Raw genomic sequence first — 20,668 nt, forward strand, 5'->3', positions numbered from 1 at the left:
CTTTCTTGTGCATCATCTTTAGAAGAGGCTTCCTTCTGGGACGACAGCCATGCAGACCAATTTGATGCAGTGTGCGGCGTATGGTCTGAGCACTGACAGGCTGACCCCCTAACCCTTCAACCTCTGCAGCAATGCTGGCAGCTCTCATACGTCTATTTCCCAAACACAACCTCTGGATATGATGCTGAGCACGTGCACTCAATTTCTTTGGTCGACCATGGCAAGGTCTGTTCTGAGTGGAACCTGTCCTGTTAAATCGCTGTATGATCTTGGCCACTGTGCTGCAGTTCAGTTTCAGGGTCTTGGCAATCTTCTTATAGTCTACGCCATCTTTATGCAGAGCAACAATTCTTTTTTTCAGATCCTCAGAGTTCTTTGCCATGAGGTGCCATGTTGAACTTCCAGTGACCCATATGAGAGAGTGAGAGCGATAACACCAAATTTAACACGCCTGCTCCCCATTCACTCCTGAGACCTTGTAACACTAATGAATACATGACACCGGGGAGAGAAAATGGCTAATTGGACCCAATTTGGACATTTTCACTTAGGGGTGTACTCACTTTTGTGGCCAACGGTTTAGACATTAATGGCTGTGTGTTGAGTTATTTTGAGGGGACAGCAAATTTACACTGTTTTACAAGCTGTACACTCACTACTTTACATTGTAGCAAAGTGTCATTTCTTCCGTGTTGTCACATGAAAAGATATAATAAAATATTTACAAAAATATGATTTAATTTTTTTAGCTCTAGTGAACTTGTCACAGCTAATTTGATACTAGGTAGGTCACAAATTCTTGTGAGTTGGGATGAAACATGTCACATGCTTTTACTTAAAGTTAGCAATGTTAGCACTTATAAATCACTGAAATGTAATTTTATGCAAATATATAATTAGAATGGTCAGAATTACAAAATGAGTATAGTAAAACTGCACGCACATTCAACAGAAAGTAAAAAACTTTTCATTACCTTACATGAACATTCACTACCACCTCTAGTTTTAGCCTTCACTCATCACCAACTCCACAGTGTTTTAAGGACAGTTTAAAAGGCTTGTAAACTCTGCCATAAATCTTATATTTATCCCTTAAAATATAAACAGGGCTTGCAAAATTTAAAAATCCCTGGTAGCCCTTCGGGCAGGTACTCTTCAGATTTTGGTAGCCCGAAAATTTATATAACTAGCCCAAATAAAAAAATACCAGACAACTTCCCATCAGATTGACTCCTGCAGCGAAAGTATTCTAATCATTTGCAGTTGAAGCATTCCGTTCTCAGCTTTTAGACACTGGGTGTCTTTGGCTAATAATTGCGAACAAGTGTTCTTACTTGTGACTAAAAAATGTTCTCACACAGAGTTTCATACAGATGCTCGACAGGTGCTCATGTTTATGAATCCTGAATGAGGAAGCGCATGTCACAGTTAAAAATTAGCATAATGCATAGCCAAACCATCTCCATATATTGGCTTTCCACACAACATAACCTGTACTGTATGGCGTTATTTTACTGACAAATGTCGAGAGCGCATTGTTGTAGTGCGAAAGTACATTAAAATAATACATGAGCATGCCGATTTCCTTTGCTCTCGCACAAAACCAGACACTTAAAACATGTCCGTTGCAATCACGAATCTCTCTTCTTTTTTGTGAATTACTGTAATTATTTTCATCAACTAATTTGTGTACCGTAAGTACAGCGAAGGAGGTATTCACAAAATAAGTCTGTGTGCTCACTAGGCATGTACTATAACTCTTTAAACATTAATTTGAGTTAATTTTTTTTACTTCGTTTTGCACTGTGAGTGGAATTGGCAGACTGTCCCTGAAGCAGCCTAGGGGAATATGCAGTGAATATCAAACCTAAAACTAACTTTACAGCACTGTTGTGTTAATGTACATTATATTAATGTACTTTCGTGCTACAACAATGCGCTCTCGACATTTGTCAGTAAAATAACACCTTAGTACTGATGCAGTTGTGGCGTACATACACCAAGTACTTTGTATAAAACCTTTTATTTGGACTAAGAAGATATTTTATTGTGTTTTGGACTTCTCATAAAGCAGTTGTGTGTACTGTTGAGCTTTAACTTTTTGTTACTCTGAAATTATTTTTTTGTGTCGCTTAGTTTAATTTCTAATAAAACTTTTGCTAAATATTTCAGCTTACACAATCCATCTTTTCTAAGGCCACAGAAAGTCTGTGGTTTTTGTGTACATGTGGTTTCAGTTGGTTTATCGTAACTGTTAGCACTCAGTTTGTGGTTTAATTATCACGTTATAATGTTCTGCACTTGCCAAACTGTGCACAAGAATGCTAAATCAAGCATCACTATTACTGTTGCTCATTTTTAAGATGTAAGAATTTGAACAAACCCAGGATACTCTAGCAACCATCTACCAGCAACCTAGCAACCACCCCAAACACTGTATTAAACACCTACCAAAGACCTAGAAACTACCTAGTACACCCTAACAGCCACCTACCAAATGCTTAGCAACAACCCAGAACACCCTAGCAACCAACTACCAGAGGCCTATCAACCACTCAGAACACCCTAATAAAGCACATATGAACAGCCTTCCAACCATACAGTCTACCGTAAAGGCCAATTCATTCTCCACCAACAGATGTAGGCCAACGGCAACAGCTGACCAACTAAAGTATGCCACTTCTCCGATGTTCCAAGACCCTACAAACACTGATTCAACATGTTCAGTCAGTGAAAACAAGCGCCAACCAATGGCGACAGAAGCTGACATGGGTAACACACTGATCCGACAAAACCCAACGAATGTTTCTATTGCTGTTTGTCAGCATCTGTTGGTGCAGTATGAATTGGCTTTATCAAGCACCTACCAACAGCCTAGCAAGTAGCAACCACCCTGAATATTGTACCAAGCACCTACGAACGGGTTAGTCACCCTCAACACCATAGCAAGCACTTACTACAACACCCTAAAAAAAGTCCATGAACTGCCTAGGCTAGCAACCACCTCGAACGCCCTATTAAGCACCTACGAACGGTCTAGAAACCACCTACCAACAGCCTAGTATAGATTTGATTCTTTTTATGTAATTTTGGTACCTTTCAAATTAGGTTTTCTTGTATGCCCTTCACAACTGTTCATTTTCAATGTAAATCAGTTCACAGTTTAGAGAGGGTTTTGATGAACCCTGTAGAGGAAAATGCTTTTATTATTCCTGTAAGCTGCCAGATGTCTTGATCATGTATATACACACACACACACACACACAGCCTTCAGAGTGCAGTGTGTGTGTGAGAGAGAGCGAGGGATGACCTTTGTGGTGTGATGGCTGCAGGAATCGGCCTCTGGCTCAGGCAGCTGGCTGCTCTAATGAGATGGCGGGTCTTGATAGCGCAAAGGTGAGCACCTAATTGGGGTTGGTTTTGGAGCCCAGGTGCTGAAGGAAGGTGCGGGTGTGTGTCTGAGTATGTTATTGTCTGATAGTGCTTGGGTGGGAGTTTACACCAGTATACCCAGTTTCTCCCAAAACTCCCACCAACTAAAGGTCATTTTAGTCTGCCCAGCCATGGCCTCGTTCTTCTCCTCTGTGAAAAGTCTGGACGCCTGCCCTCCCTCAACCTGAGTCTGTCATCAGGTGTAAATGGCCATGCTGATTCTCATCTCAGGCCTGCTGGTTATCTCCAGCCTTCCCGCTCTTTCCAAATGGCAGCCAGCAGATGTTGTTAACCAAAAACTGGGCTCTTGTCTGAGAAATGCCATTGCGGGTCAAAAAGACCCCTGCATGTGCTTCTTTGAAAACAGTTGTATTAGACACTTGCCCATACTTTTTGTGTGTGGGTTTATATTATATATGAAATAAGAATTTGTTTCCAGCAAGGATGTATTAAATTGATACAAAAGTGACAGTAAATACATTTTTTATGTTATATAAGATTTCTATTTAAAATAAGTACTGTTTTTTTTTAACTTCATATTTGTCGAAGAATCCTGGAAAAAATGTTTTCCACAAAAATATTAAACGGTACTGTCAACACTGATAATAATGACGATTGTTTCTCGAGCACCACATCAGAATATTAGAATGATTTCTAAAAGATCATGTGACACTGAAGACTGGAGTAATGATGCTGAAAATACAGCTTTGCATCACAGGAATAGATTTCATTTTAAAATAATTTAAAATAGAAAGTGTTTATTTTAAATTGTAAGAATATTTCACAATATCACTGGTTTTACTGTGTTTTTCATCAAATAAATGCAGATTTGGTGAGCATAAGAGACTTCTTTAAAAAAAAACATTAACAGTAATCTAACCAACATGCATGCAAACATAAATACTTTTTATTTTTTTGATCATTTATGATTAAGGTATTCAAGGTGTAAGGAAAAAGCGTGTTGATTTTTTAACTTGGTTATACCACATGACATTTTTCATTAGATTGAAACTCTTGTTAAAAATATTATTCAAGTAGTTTCTAAACCATATAAAACCAACATGAACACATTTTTAAGCGTTTGCCACATGTTTTCAACTAGTTTGATAAAAGATTTTTCGTTTTATTTATTGTGGGCACTCCTTTACAATATGTCATTGATGCTTAAACTATTTTGTGATGTCTTATGTTTTATATCCTCTGGTTTTGACTTTACACCCCACAATCCCTTTCTCTTTCCGCAGGCTGTAAACACGTGAAGGGGATCTTGTTGTTTGGGCCACCCGGCTGTGGTAAAACCCTGATGGCGCGTCAGATTGGTAAGATGCTGAATGCCAGAGAGCCGAAGGTGGTCAATGGGCCAGAGATTCTGAACAAATATGTGGGCGAGTCAGAGGCCAACATCAGAAAGCTGTTTGCTGATGCCGAGGAGGAACAGAAGAGGGTAAGAAACCAGGAAAATGGATGAAGGAAAAAATGGCGTTTCATAGAAAGGCCATATGGATGTTTTGCACAACCTTACATTCATCTGGCTCTGTGACAGAACCCACCGATATCTGACACTTTAAAGAAAGGTTGCTCTGTCAACAGTGGAAAAAAAAATCATGGCAGACAAACTTTGGTTTGCACGGAGGATGCTGTTCCCAGTTTTGGGTCCTCCAGCAGCTCTACAAATAACTTCAAATTGCTGAAATATACTTACTGAATTACTGTAAATAGCCTAGTGTTTGCTTAGAAACATTATCAGTTGTTTTTTTTCCTGAAGGTGATATATCATGAAGTGTTGGCAGCGAACTGCTGGTTCTGGCCGTGCTTGAGTGTGATGTTGTGTTGGTAGACTGTGTGACTACATGACATTGAAAAGCTCACTCCTCACCTCTTAATGAGAGTGTCCAGCTATCTCTACCCCCTCACCCTGACTCACGGGAGGCCATGCACACTCATATTGGCCTCCCATCTGTGCTAAATGTTACGACCTAGCCTCTGACAGCCTCCAAGATGAAGAAGATAACTCTTAATTGTGGGCCATTGTCACAGAGTTTATACAGTCACGGTCCATTCACCAACCTGGCATTTAAGCAGGGAGCTCAAGAGAACTATATGCAGAAGTTTTTAAGACCACATTCAAACAAAATTAGAGTTTTGAGGCTTGTCATCTAACCTGACATTTTATTTTCCTTTGAGGCTATCTAGTCTGCTACTAAATGGCCTATTATATTATATTATATTATATTATATTATTACATGCTATTCTGTGGTTTCACTGTTACCTAAAACAAACTAAAAATATTTTCATTAATTTAAATAAAGCTGAAATTAAATAAAATATTTGATGAAAAACATAACAGTTAAATGAAAATAAAATGTAGAAAAGTTCACAAGGTCTTGGCTACTAACTAAAACAACTAAAATTGTAAAGTATTGGTTACTTGTCTTTTAATTTGTCATTTTTAAGTCACAGAAACCTTTAATAATATTATGTATTAATATTACAAGTGAACCTTTATATGACAGTTTTGAAATTATGGCTGCCCTGCTATAATTAATTATTTTTCTCTTTTTTTGGCGTTTGAAGTTGGGGGCCAACAGTGGACTGCACATCATCATATTTGACGAAATCGATGCCATCTGTAAACAACGTGGCAGCATGGCGGGCAGCACTGGGGTACACGACACTGTAGTCAACCAGCTACTGTCTAAGATCGATGGTGTAGAGCAGCTCAACAACATCCTGGTCATTGGTGAGAACTTCCTGTGAGATCAGCCAGCATAAAGAATGACCATGCTTCATCTTTTGTTCATTGATTTGGCTTTGTTTTCATTATTAAATCATACTTTTTTTAAGGAATGACCAACAGGCCTGACCTGATCGATGAAGCCCTCTTGAGGCCGGGTAGACTGGAGGTCAAAATGGAGATTGGTGAGAGCTGCATTAGCCATCATGTCCCTTTTCAATAGGTTGCATATTCTAGGTAGCCTAAACAGCTGTTTAATCATCCTTCTCCAGGCTTGCCTGACGAGACGGGCCGTGTTCAGATCCTGAATATCCACACGGCAAAAATGAAGCAGTCAAACATGCTGGCCAAAGATGTTGACATAAAGGAGCTGGCTGTTGATACCAAGAACTACAGCGGAGCAGAGCTAGAAGGGCTTGTGCGAGCAGCCCAGTCGACTGCCATGAACCGTCACATCAAGGTCTGATCTCATCATCTCATCCACAATGCAACACCACAGTCATAACTAATTATGGTTGATTTAAACAAAATCAGTTCTGAACTCTGGATGGAACTTATCTCAAGTTACAAAATTGGTTTATTACACAAATAAAATGCAGTTTACCTCATATTACAGCAATGTTGTGTTACACATTTGAATACCATCTAAATGGTGTGGTTTTTATGTGAATACAAGAAAAGATTGTTTCAATGCTTGAGGTAGTGAATTGTTAACCAATTAAATCTTGCTTTATTTGAAAATAAGTTTTTAGAAGCATTTTAGAAGCCTATGGATATCTGTGTATAGCCAGACAAAGTGTGTGTGTGTGTGTGTGTGTGTGTGGCTCACACATGCCCATATTTGATGGTGTTGACACATAATGCTCCCATATTTGATGGAGCTTACACTGGTTCTCTCGCTACTAGACCTTTAATTTTGATTAAGTGGATGAGTTTGAAGATCAGTCTGTGTGTTTTTGCTCCTGTAGGCCAGTACTAAGGTGGAGGTGGACACAGAGAAAGCTCAGATGCTAGAAGTCAGCAGGAGTGATTTCTTGGCCTCTCTGAATAATGACATCAAGCCTGTAAGTCCACTCTTCATTATTGTGGATTCAGTTTGCATAATACGTTGAATCCAAATCCACTGATTAGATCTCATGCAGCCAAACTTCACTATCAACATTAAGTCTGGCCCACATTGCAGTTCATTTTGGCAAAGAACCGCCCACTTAGACTTGAGGAGGTTATTATTTTCATCCAACATGTAAAGTAATGTTTGGTGAATTCTTTTGTGCATTCTACACCGTGTGAATGGGCCTCCTGAACTTGAATTTACAGAAAAAATGTCAAATTATTATGCAGGATCAATATTGATCATTTTAGCTTTGAATAAAGTAATGTATTGCTTTAATATTTAATGCAATTCTCTCTGTTATTTTTTTCCTGTAAAGGCTTTTGGCACTAATCAGGAGGATTACTCTAGTTACATCATGAATGGTATTGTGAAATGGAGCAATGCTGTGTCTGACATACTGGGAGATGGAGAACTTTTGGTGCAACAGCATACGCTAATACAGCGTTAGGTGCAACTAGTATTACTATTGTATTACTATTGCAATATAACAAGCATTACTATTGTAATAATACTATTTCACTATAAAAATAAAAATTTTATATTTATAGTGGTAGTTCACCCAAAAAAATGAAAATTACCAGTGACAGTTAGCGGAAGATTAAAGTTTTAAATATGGATATTTTTCTTACACAAACATCAATTCACTTCAGAAGGCCTTTATTAACCCCCCGGAGCCCCCTTTTTATGATGGATGGATGCACTTTATTTTGCTTCAAAATCTCGACCACAATTTACTGCCATTATAAAGCCTGGAAGATCCCAGACATTTTTTTATGTAACTCCAATTGTATTTGTCTGAAAGAAGAAAGTCATATACACCTAGGATGGCTTGAGGGTGAGTAAATCATGGGGTAGTTTTCATTTTTGGGGGAATTATCCCTTTAAGAAAAATAACAATAATTTTATTTTACAGTATAACTGTAAAATGAAAATGTTAATATTTCTGTTAAATGCTTCTTGTTACAAATCTGGTAAATGAGTGTTGCCTATTGTTCCTAAATGCACATTTTAAAAGACCTTAACTCAGAGTAGATGCAGGATTTACTGTGAACCAAGCTGCTCTGAGACACTGAAAACACTGGATCATGAGCTGCTAACATGTAAATGAACACAGTGCCACACTTCACTCTGAAATGAACTGCACGCTTATTTAATTATATAACAGTATTTGAGATTTGATGGTCTCACAAATAAATTTTTTGATTTCATTTTTGGTGAAGTATTTAGCCCTAAGAGAGGGTGTGTGGATGAAGATGGCAGAATTGAAACCATAATTATGTCAATGTCATCTAAGAGCAAATAGCTAACTGTTCAGCAGGGTAGCTGACTGTAAATTTATGAATAACTTACAGCTTGACAAGTTACAGTTGCACACATGTACACACAAACGCTGAGAGAATAGCATTTCTCCCTGCTCTTGTTCTCTGGTTCACACAAGCAAACATGCACCATAATGCTGCAATCTGATATGACTGAGAGTGTGAATGCTCTCTGCTCCCTCAGGGCCTCCTCACAGTGGTAAGACGGCACTGGCGGCCAAGATCGCAGAGGACTCCCAGTTCCCCTTCATCAAGATCTGTTCTCCAGACAAAATGATTGGCTATTCAGAGACCGCCAAATGTCAGGCCATCAAAAAGGTAGCAACCTTGTTGCTGTAGGTTAAGACAATAAGAGATCTGTGCGTTCTGAAAGCAGTTGTCATGGGGAATGTTATGGATGTGATATTTCAGCTACTGGCCTTTAATAGTGGGTTTATGGTTTTCATCTCTCTAGATCTTTGAGGATGCCTACAAGTCCCAACTGAGCTGTGTGGTGGTGGACGATATAGAAAGACTTCTGGGTGAGTACGTCACAATGAGGACGATGCACTTCCTGTCAAACCTGATAATACGTTCAAAAGAATCTCTGTGCTCATTGTGTGCACCCATTTATTTAGTAATTATAGGGATTCGGAGGGAACTTATGTTTTCTCGTCTGGGTTTTGTTGTTGTTTTAGTTGACTTTGTCTACATACCAAACTTACCCAATACTGTCAATTTATCTCTGATGTTTCTCCACTCCACAGATTTTGTTCCCATCGGGCCACGGTTCTCTAACCTGGTGCTGCAGGCTCTGCTGGTGTTATTGAAGAAACCTCCTCCTCGGGTGAGAAAGTTGCAGATTCACACCGACCTGTAATACTGCCATCCACAGAGAGGGGGCAGCACCTCCTTTTCACCAGTAAACACCATCAAAAGAGAGACACTCTAACTGCAATGGAGTAACTCACTACATTTGTTCTTTGTTCATAGACATATCAGAGTTATTTTAGTCTGCTATTATAATTTTTTTTATAGTTTATTATTTTACCCTTAATGTAAGTGTTTTTTTGTTTTGTTTTTTTTAAACCTCGAACCCCAAGTATAATCCTAAACCAGTGGTTCTCAGACTGTTGTCCATGAAGGATTCCTAGTGGTCCTAAATAAATACAATTATTGACAAAAGTTTGAATTAGTTGATTTGGTAGTCAACTCATAACAATTAATTAACTCATTGGGCTAAAGTTAAAGGGGTCATATGATGCTTTTTTAAAGATCATTATTTTGTGTATTTGGTGTAACAGAATATGTTGACATGCTTTAATGTTCAAAAAACACATTTTTCAAATACTGTACATTATTGTAGGTCCTCTATACCCTGCCTCTCTCAAATGCTTCGTTTTCTACAAAGTCCCTCCTTCCGACAAGCGCAGTCTGCTCTGATTGGCCAGCTGACCCAGTGCATTGTGATTGGCCGAACACCGCAAGCACTCGTCGGAAATGTAACGACCCTTACCATAATCGCGAGCTTCATCTTTCAAAATAAATGTAAAGACAAAGCCCGAAAGGGGAACAGAGTCTCGTGACAGACACAGTGATGAATATGTGTTTGGATAAAATGTTTCTGTTGTCTAATATTGCATATTATATGACAGGTACGTGTGTTTTTTAGCTAGTGAACTCTTTTAAACATATTGGCTAAAAGCCGCAGGATAGTTAATTTCATTTATAATAAATACATAATAAAAGCAAAACAGCAGTCAACAATCATAGTGTAAATTAAATAGTCCAGGTTCCTTTTAAAAAAAAAAAAAAACCGGTACAATTTCTATTCAGCAAGAATGCATTAAATTGATCAAGTGACACTGAAGACATTTATAATGTTAAAAAATCTATATCAAATTAGAGCTTTTGATTCATCAAATAATCCTGAAAAAAATGTATAATGGTTTCTACAAAAATATGAAACATCACAACCTTTAATTGTGATAATAATAAGAAATGATCCACTGAGCACCAAATCAGCATATTAGAATGATTTTTGAAGGATCATGTGACACTGAAGATTGGAGTAATGATGCTGACATTTATTCACAGGAATAAATTACATTTTAAAATATATTCAAATAGAAAACAGTTGTAATAATATTTCACAACATTACTGTTTTTGCTGTGTTTTTGATTAAATAAATGCAGCCTTGGTGAGCATTTTCTTCAAGTTTTGAGTCTGTGGTTACCCCAATTTTTATTTTACGGAAAATGTTTGAGAACCCCTGGTCAAAAATCATAGTGTAAATTGTACCATACCACTTGTTCTATGGACACAAAGGATACCTCAAATTTTGTTGAGGAGAAATATCCTGTCACTTTTCTAAGCAGTCACACTTATGATTTTAACATTCTTTTGACTTTAACCAAGAATATACATTTATAATTTGCATTCGTGTTTTTCATAGTGTACAGGTCCGCTTAAAAACTACTGTTGTGTTGGCCTGCCTGGTGGCAGTGAGTGTGTATGTCGGGCAGGAATAGGTGTTGTGCTGTGTTTGTAAGGTGTTTTGAACAGCTGAGTGTCTGTTCCTCCAGATCAGGACTGTATAGAGCAGCACTCAGCAGGGAGTCGGGTTTTGGGTGAGTTGATAGAAAGGGTTTGTGAGAGAGCCGGGACCTGGCAGGCCCGCTGCCTGTGTGGCACCTCATCTGCATGCACTAGCATATACTGGGCACCACAGGGGGCGACCCATAATCCCCTCTGCTCGCTGGGGCCTCTGGGAATGGCCCACCTCATTACTTCACGTAGATAGGCACCATAGCACGGCTGTAGTAGCACATCTCGAAAGTTCTCCAATGAGAAATTTTGACCTTTAGGGTTTTAAAAAGTATTACCGTAAATCATTTGACACACGTTTGCTTGTATTTATTCTGCAGGGTCGTAAGTTGCTGATTCTTGGCACAACTAGCAGGAAGGATGTTCTGCAGGAGATGGGCATGTTGGACTCTTTCAGCACTACAGTCCACATCCCTAACATCTCTAGAGGAGAATATCTCATGGAGGCCCTGGAGGTGAGGCTCTCAGAAACGCAAAGAGTTTTAAGAGATAAAAGAGATGTACAGTGGCCCCAAAAGGTTCTGAACACTTAACCTTATAAAGCCTAGTGTATCATATTTGATAAATACATTTTTTTTAAGCCTCTACATAACATAATCAAAACTTTCTGAAAAACCTGTTGGACATAATCTACTACATGACTTCTGTCATCTGAGTGATAGTTAATACTATTTTAGCAAGTAAAAGCCTTTTAGTATAATTGTAAAAATGTCCACCTTTAGGTCATGGTACATGTGTCTTTTGCTGTGAAATCTTGACAGATTTTTATAAAGTAAATGTAAGAATAACTTTTGTATTGGGTCATTCCGTGTCAACTCAACCAAAGATCCCTGGCTCAAATGTTTGATTTTGTTTATATTTTTTCTGAAGAAAGATAAACATGTGAAATAAAAGTGGCTACTGAGTAATTCACTATTTTGTCGAGGGGGGTCAAAATGACAACTTTCACCTGAGATTTGGAGCCAAATTACAGGGGCGTAAAAATGACTTCAGAAAGATGGTAGCATCATTATGTTATTTTCACACACTAATCGGTAGATCTATTAGTAAAATATGTTGACTTTAGCCATCTTTGTTGCATTATATGCCAATGGTGACCATTGAAAAATGGTAAAAAAAATGGTAAAAATATCCAAAGTTTGCACGCCTGTAAAATATTACAAATATCTTAATGCCCTTTTAGATTTTGGGTTTTAACAAACTTTTTTCTTTTGGTATCTTCATTTTTAAGGCTGCATCTGGTCCTATTCCAACGATACTGGAATCTCAATATGGCTCCAGGAGTCAATTGTTCAGTTGTACACATTTTCAGTGGTCAAAAACCAAATGTGGGCCACTTTGCATTCAGCTGATAATTTTTTTTCTTTTAAATAGAAATGTCTGAAGAACAAATAATATTGAAACTAGAAATGTATCTTGTTTCCCTCTTTAAAAAAAAAACAATTGGATGGAACAAACCTGACAGTCTGTGTGCCATAAATATTCTTTTTCAAATGTTTGCGTGCTGTGTAAGTCAAGAAATATTAAAGATATATCTATATCATTTTAAATTCTGGTTCTTAAATTTCTTAATTTTTAAGGTCCAGGATGGTTCAATCCCAGAGGAGTCCAATGCGACTAAATGTCCGATTTGTTGAATTTTTTCCCATTTTCAGTGGATGAAAACCAAGTTACCCTTATTTGGTTTTTGACCACTGAAAATGGGTAATTTTCAGCAATTTGGACATGAAGCCGCATTGAGATCCCCATATCTCTGGAATTGAACCATGTACTCACTATATCAATATATGGGCAATAAAAGCCTATTGTATCAAATAAACATTTCTAGGTTATATTTCATATAAAAGTTCAAAATTCTTCCATTTAAAAATAGATTTTTCTGTCTGTTATTTCAGGCTGTTGTCAGGCTTTACAGATTTAAACCACACTATCACTTTCATGAAAAAATTATTTCATTGCATTGCAGATAACGAATAGTAAATATTTAGTATTATCATTTGAAACCAAGAAACTAGGTGTCCACATATGTTTTGGTGCCACTATAGTAGGTTTGAGGGGCAGAAAAACAAGGTTCTTGAAGAAAGAATGGAGCAATCTACTTTGTTGAAGATTCTGGGGACTCATTAACATTAAGCAAATAATCTTAAAGGGATAGTTCACCCAAAAATGTCAGTTCTGTCATCCTTTAAAGTCAGTGGGGGGGTTCAGTGTTGTTTTGGACTCCATTGACTTTTATTGTATAGCTAAAAATATTTGAAACATTTCTCAATAATCTTTTAGAAGAAAGTATGTCATATGGGTTTGGAACGACATGAAGGTAAGTAAATGATAATAGAATTTAAATTTTTGGGTGAACTGTCCCTTTAAATTTTAGATGTACATTTCATAATTTCCATAGTTTTTGATTGTTAGGCCTCAACTGACTTTTTGTATTCTTCTATGTGGTTCAGCTTCTCGGGGGCTTCCAGGAAGAAGAGCGAGCAATTATTGCAAAAAAGGTGAAAGGACAAGCCGTGTGGCTTGGCATTAAGAAGCTGCAGATGCTCATTGAGATGTCACTGCAGGTGAGATGCAGAAAGACCTTTTCACCCTGCGGGTTGTCTAGACGACTCCCTGAGTCACTGCTTTTCCTGCGAAATCATCTGCGGTTTGAGTCAATGTCAGATTTAATTACTTTATGGCATCATAATGAAAACAAGCCCCTCCAGATGCGCCTTCTCTCTTGACACACAAACACACACACAAGTAAACAGAACTCCATATTCCTCATCTGCATGCAATTTGGTGTATATGGACTGCTTCTGGAGTTGATTGAAGCCTTTCACTTTCCTGCCATAACAGACTGTTCTCAGAAATCCTGCAATAATGTTAGCTGCTTAATACCTTAAAAAAAAATATATATATAATTATATATATATATATATATATATATTAAGGTATTATTAAGCAGCTAACATTATTACAGGATTTCTGAGAACAGTCTGCTTTGGCAGGAAAGTAAATATATAGGTGTATGTATAAAATATATATATTATATTATAAAATATTAAAATTATAAATATATATATATATATATATATATTTTTACAAATATAATATTTTGTTAAAAAATCAAAATAATTTTTTTAAATTTCAAATAAATACTGTTCTTTTGAACTTTCTATTCATCCAAAAATTATCACAGTTTTCTAAATGTATAACAGAACTGTTTTCAACCGTTATAATAATAAGAAATGTTTATTGAGCACCAAATCATATATAAATGATTTTTAAAGGTTCATATGACACTGAAGACTGGAGTAATGACTGCTGAAAACTCAGCTTTGCCATCACAGGAATAAATTACATTTTAAAATAAATTAAAATAGAAAACAGCTTTACAATTTGAATATATATAAAAACCATTTTTTTACTTCAATGTTTGTGATTCATCTCAGGCAAGGCTGGTTAGAACTTATTATTGAAGACATTTTTGAAATCCATGTGGAGAAAATAATGGTAAAAATACTTCTGGAACCAAGGCCACTGAAAAACTTGCCAGTCACTGTTGTGCTTTATTATGCTAATGTTGGGTCTTTTGAAAACCTTTATTTTAGAAAATATTCTGTGTTCTTTTTTGGGTACATTTTAAGACGTTAGTTCTAGATTATTGCTAGTCTTGTTTAATGAGAATTACAGTCCTGTTTGTTAGTGTTGACTTGTTTTTGTGGTGGCGTAATTGGAGTTGCAGTGGTGTTTGTGCTGGATGCTGTGTAATTGGCGTGGTATGCAATATTGTGGCAGCGCTGAGTGTTTCCCCTCAGAGAGGAATGAGACAGAGTCTGCCGGGACATGCTGCACACAGCCACACTGTGTTTTCCTCCCATTCCCTCTTATTCTTTCAGTAATTTCCACTTCTCCAACAGCCCCAGGCAATTGAAAAGTTATTGCATACACCTTCATTAATTTTTTTCCTTGGTGCCGTCTCCCTCCTCAGAGCTCTCCTCTGTCCTTAAATCGCATTCTAGTCTATAAAGGAAAGGTTAACAGCACAATTTAGTTCATGACTAAGATTAAACCTGTGCAGCTCCTTAATTAATTTTTCCATAGACATTTCATTAAATCATAAGGAAATTAATGGTACAATAAAATTAATCTGGGCTGTTTTGTTTTATTTTATTTTCCATTATGGGAATTTCACTCAAAACATCACCAAACAAAATTAGTATGCAAGGGGATAAGGACTTGCTTGTCTATCACACTTGCTGTCCTGGGTGAAATAGGTACGCCAGCATGCCGGATTTATCACTAGTCTTGTCACTTCCCCTTCCCGACAGCCATTTACTGCCGCCCCTTCACAACTCCTCACAGACAAACTCAGGGCCCCTCCGAACCCTCCAGGCTTTACATAGCTGACAAGGTTTTTGTCTTTTCAACATCTCAGAACTTTCCAGAAAAGGAGGCTTGCAAGGAATTTACAGCAGCGTAGCCAAAATAAAACCCAGTTTTTTTTTCATTTCACTTTTATTCTCCATTTTTCACCTCTCATGTGGGTATTTTACTGTTTTATTTTTCAGATGCCTACGGAATACAGAGTTAACAAGTTCTTGGCACTACTGAAAGAAGGAGCGTAAGTCCATTTTTTGGTTGGCTTCAAATTGATTTTTTTTTATCATATTGATTGCTATCATTAACATATTGTTCATGTTCTCCAGGTTTGGCTCTGATAAACATGTGGCCATATAGTCTCGGGTGCAGAGGAGTAGCCTGACAAACCAAGGCTATTTTGGTAGGACTGACATGTAGTTACCAAGCCTCACTTTTTACATTTGACTGTCAGTATTTCAATATTGTAATTTCAGCCTCTGTGCACAGTTTAGAGGTTATCAAATACTGAAAAATTTAAAGACAACATCACAAAAAACAACCGTAAAGCATTTAACTTATGTAATATTACAACAGAATATTCAGCTGAACTTAATTTTTTTCCATTGGGATTTGAATGGTTCGTAAAAGATATATAATTCCATAAAAAAAACATGATTGTTGAAATTAAATTTTCCCTGTTTGCACAAAATATTTCAGAAGTGGAGGGCATTTTTATTTTTAACAACCCTTCAAAATTTTGGGAAAGATCAAAAAAAAAATTTATACTTTTATTCAGCAAGGATGCATTAGATTGATCAAAGGTGACAGTAAAATTTATAATGTTAACAAAATGTTTACATTTCAAATAAATGCTATTCTTTTTATAACTATCTATTAATCAAAGAGTCCTGAAAAAATATCAATTTTCACAACAACAAAAAAAAACCTTAAGCAATTGTTTTCAACATTGCAAAACCTGCGTATTAAAATTATTTCTGTAGGATCATGTGACACTGAAGACTGTAGTAACGGCTTCTGAAAATTCAGCTTTGCCATCACAGGAATAAATTACATTGCGCAATTTAGGTCCATCTTGCTGCTCAGTGCTGAGGGCAAAACCTTCTTCTGTGTTCTGTCCACACTCTAAAAAATGCTGGGCTGTTTCAACCCAACTTTGGGTCAAATATGGACTAACCCAACTTTTGGGTTAAAAATGTAATGTAAAACTTTAACCCAATGCTTGGGTTAGTCCATATTTGACCCAAAGTTGGGTTGAAATAACCCAGCAAAAACTTTCTGCTTTACATCGATACATTAGTGCAGAAAGGAGGGACTCCTGGGATGCCTGGCTGTCTTGAGCACACTGGAGTAATCACCCAGTTAACTTGACTTGGCCACTGCATATGGGTCCATACCACAAAGTTGGTAGAGACTGCAGTGAACCGGCACCATGTCCCCAGTAAGATCACGGACCTCATCCTGGACTACTATAAAAACTTCAGTTTGAGAGTCATGTCTGGGTCTGTAACATCAAGTTGGTATCACCTGCAGAAAGGTATTGTTACTGGATGCACAATTTCAGTAATCCTTTTGCATTTGCCATGAACATGGTTGCCAAATTGTATAATGATTTAACAGCATGGCATCCTGCCATCGGTTCTCTGGCCTCTGCTGGTATATGAAGTGCTGACTGCATCAGTCGAGCTAATGGAGAGCAAAGTTAGCAGCTATCTCTGCAACTCCATTTTACCAGCAGTTCATGGAGTTCTTGGTCTCCTGCACCAGAGAAGCAATGCAGTACAGAGACTCCAGCGATCCCAGCTGCTGGCATTGAGGTCCATACTGGCAGAAAGTGGAGAGCCTCAAGGGAGCTGGATGCAGCAGAGTCCAGACTTAGGCACAAGGCCATGGTGGGGGCAGCGGCTTGTTGAAGAGCAGGGCTTGGTACTACAGCCAAACACGAGGCAAGGTAAGGCGATACCTCATGCAGCAGGAGATGATTGCGACAGCGGAGGAAATTCGCATAAGCAGGGAGGCAGGTATGAGGCAAAAAGGTGCATGGATGAGATGGGAAGATGCAATGGAACGGAGGCTCACATGGTCTGACATCCGGCAAGCAGCGCTGCGGTGCATGAAATTCTTAATCCAAGCTGTCTTTGATGATTTACCAATCCCAGCAAACCTCCAGCTCTGGGGCAAGGCTGATACTTCTTCCTGCTCCCTCTCTAATGTCACTAGAACACATCCTGAGCTGCAGCCCAAAGGCCCTTGACCAGGTTTTAAAGGCAGTCGCGGAGAGTGTCACCTTGGCCATTGCAAGCAGCAAGTACCATCACTGAGCTAGGAAGGAAATACAGTTTGTGAAAGCAGGAGAGCAGCCAACACTGCAGCACAAAGCTCCAGCAGGCCTTCTTCATTCAGCATGGGACTGGCAGCTTTTGGTTGACCCGGAGAAGCAGCTGAAATTCCCAGCACACATTGCAGTACCGAGAGAGGGGTTAGAGAGCTCGTGGTTACCCTGTGGAGGTTAGATGCAGGGGCTTTGCTGGCCGCTCCTTCTACAGAGCATTCACTGTGCTGGGGTTTAGTGGGCCCAAGAGGAGAGCAGCCATTAGACTTGCAATAGAGGATGCAGAAAGAGCTTCAAGTTGGCTGTGGATAAAAAGGGGTGATCTGTGGCTTAAACTCTGCTGGGACGCAGGTCGGGGCTTGATCAACACCAACTGGGTCACCTGGGTGAGGGCGCATGATGTTGAAAGACCCGAAACACTGGATGAACCCAGGAAACATCACTGATGTTGCGAATCAGCGCATCTGTAGGATGTATATTTCACCACATATATATTCACATTTTTAAATATTTTACTGTATTTTTGATCAACAAAAATGCAACCTTGATGAGCATAAGAGACATCTTTTAAATACATACAAAATCTTACCAACCCCAAACTTCTGAATAATAGTGCTTTTTTTGCTTTAAATAATATACATTGTTAAATCTTCCAAAATGACCCCAGGGATATTTATTAAGAAAATAAGATTTTTTGATTTCAGTTATTTGTCTTTTTTTTAATTTATTTATTTATTTATTTTAAGCTTTCTTCCATTCATATTACATGTGCACTGTTTTATAAGGTTTCCTGTTTGTGTTTTGTACCCTATCTTTCAGAAGCAGTTAAAGGAGTCAGGAAAACCCTGGGTGTACTTGAGAGACTGAGAGCGAGCAGACGTACCTACTGTACAGAATATGTCTCTATCCCCCACTTTCCTTAAGTATAGAGTACTGCATGTTTCCAAGGCAACTACAGACACTGCCCGCTGTTCAACACTAGTTCCTTGATTCCTCAGTACAAGTGCACAGGGTCTCATATTTGTACAGTGCCTTAGGTATCTTATGACATCAGGAATTTTGAAATAGTACATGCATGTATATGAAGACCTATAAGGTGTTTATATATATATATATATAATGTATCATATTTATATGTATTTACTGGCATGAACCATTCCTGTCACCGACGCCTTACTCCTAAAATTGTCCATACTGGGCCATATAAATTTAACAATGGTAAAATTCTCTGACCAAATCCTCTGCTCGCTTTTCTCTGTCATGGATGGACCTAACAAATTAATTAACAAATTAAATTATCTTAACAGTTAGTTCCTGCCAATAACTGATATTGAACTATGCTCACTCCGGTGCCTTTGCATGCCAGTATATTGTTGCAGTTTGTTCATTGCTTTTATTGTTTTCTGACCCAAAAAAAAAAAAAAGGGAACTATCTGTCCTTCTTATGTTGCTCGGGACATTCCATGTCAGGAATATAGGAAAGCTCTTAGTCTCAGCCCCTCACCTCAGTAATGGGTAGCATAGTGGCCTTAATCATTGTGTACTACCTCCCCTCTGCCAGTCTGCCAACAGTGCCGAGATGTTTCACATTGGCCTTGAATTCTCCTCTTTATCTTTCTTATATCTTTCATATGCATACTTTCTCTCTCAGAACATTTAAGAAGAACATTATGACCCCATTATAACTTACTGTGGAACTGTGAAAGTCATAGTAATTGAACCATATTTAAATATAGCATTTGTGTTTTGTGTACATTTTGGATCTTGGACTACATGTCACACACTAGTACTTGTAGTGCTTGTCATGGCATGACCCGTAAAGGAATCAATTTAATGCAATCATTTTTCCTATTAAATAGAATTATATCGTCTTCAGTGATTCCCTAGTTAAAATGCAGTTTTAAGATTGCAATAAATGACTTTCATTATTGTTGATTGGTTCATTTACATAAGTGTGAAGGTTGCCATTGGAATCTTGGTGTGCACACAAAAGTGGCTCGAGAACCCATGAAAAGTGTGTCTTGGTCCGCTTATAAAAAACTTTTACGGTTCGACTGATATATGAACCCAATAAGTAGCAAAGACATCTAAATGAAGCAAAAACAGGACACGATGTCACAAGGTACGCTCCTAAAAAAGACAGAATGCTTAAGCGTTCTTGCTGGTAGCTATGATACTCGTTAACACAACTTAAATAAATGCATGGTTGCAAGTTAAAAATTGTAATTAATTGATTTAATTAAACCTTTCCAAACATTATTTTGTTGTTCAGTTTACATAATGTTGATCATTACATTAACTTGATATTGTGTGTAATTTAAACTCAAAGTTCTGTGTTAACTGAGTTTCTTTAAAGATTATGTTGTAGTAAATTAATGAAATTGTATTGTTAAATTTGGGAATTGCATGCTTTAGGACTGGATAAGTAGAGTAAATTATTTTCCGTGTTTTTTAGTAAAGGGAAAGCCCTTATAGTGTTTAATGCTGTTATGTTTATGTTTCTGTAATGTTATTGTGATTACCATTGTGCTGGAGTAGACCACATGAAGGTAAACACTACACTGATGCTAAGCAATGATTGTGCTAATGCCAGTGACGAGTAATCTTACTTGTTCATTAAATATATATGCTAAATAAGTTACATTTAGCATGTGCTATGATAGCTGTGGATTTTAACTGAAATAGATGAGATTCATTGATTCCAGAGCTACTACTCGAGTAGGCTGGAAAATAATGTAATTCCAAGTTGTCATAACTCAAAATATTGATGCAAACTTTTATTAT

The 20,668-nt window shown here is 37.7% G+C and overlaps 1 pseudogene; it reads left to right on the forward strand.

Moving 5' to 3' along the window:
* Window positions 1-19,361, forward strand: part of LOC107556560 (vesicle-fusing ATPase-like) — a 27,629-nt pseudogene extending 8,268 nt beyond the window's left edge.
* The last annotated feature ends 1,307 nt before the right edge of the window (window positions 19,362-20,668 follow it).

Source organism: Sinocyclocheilus grahami, unplaced genomic scaffold (genome assembly GCF_001515645.1).
Source record: "Sinocyclocheilus grahami isolate Dianchi unplaced genomic scaffold, SAMN03320097.WGS_v1.1 scaffold573.1, whole genome shotgun sequence".
Taxonomy (NCBI): Eukaryota; Metazoa; Chordata; class Actinopteri; order Cypriniformes; family Cyprinidae; genus Sinocyclocheilus; species Sinocyclocheilus grahami.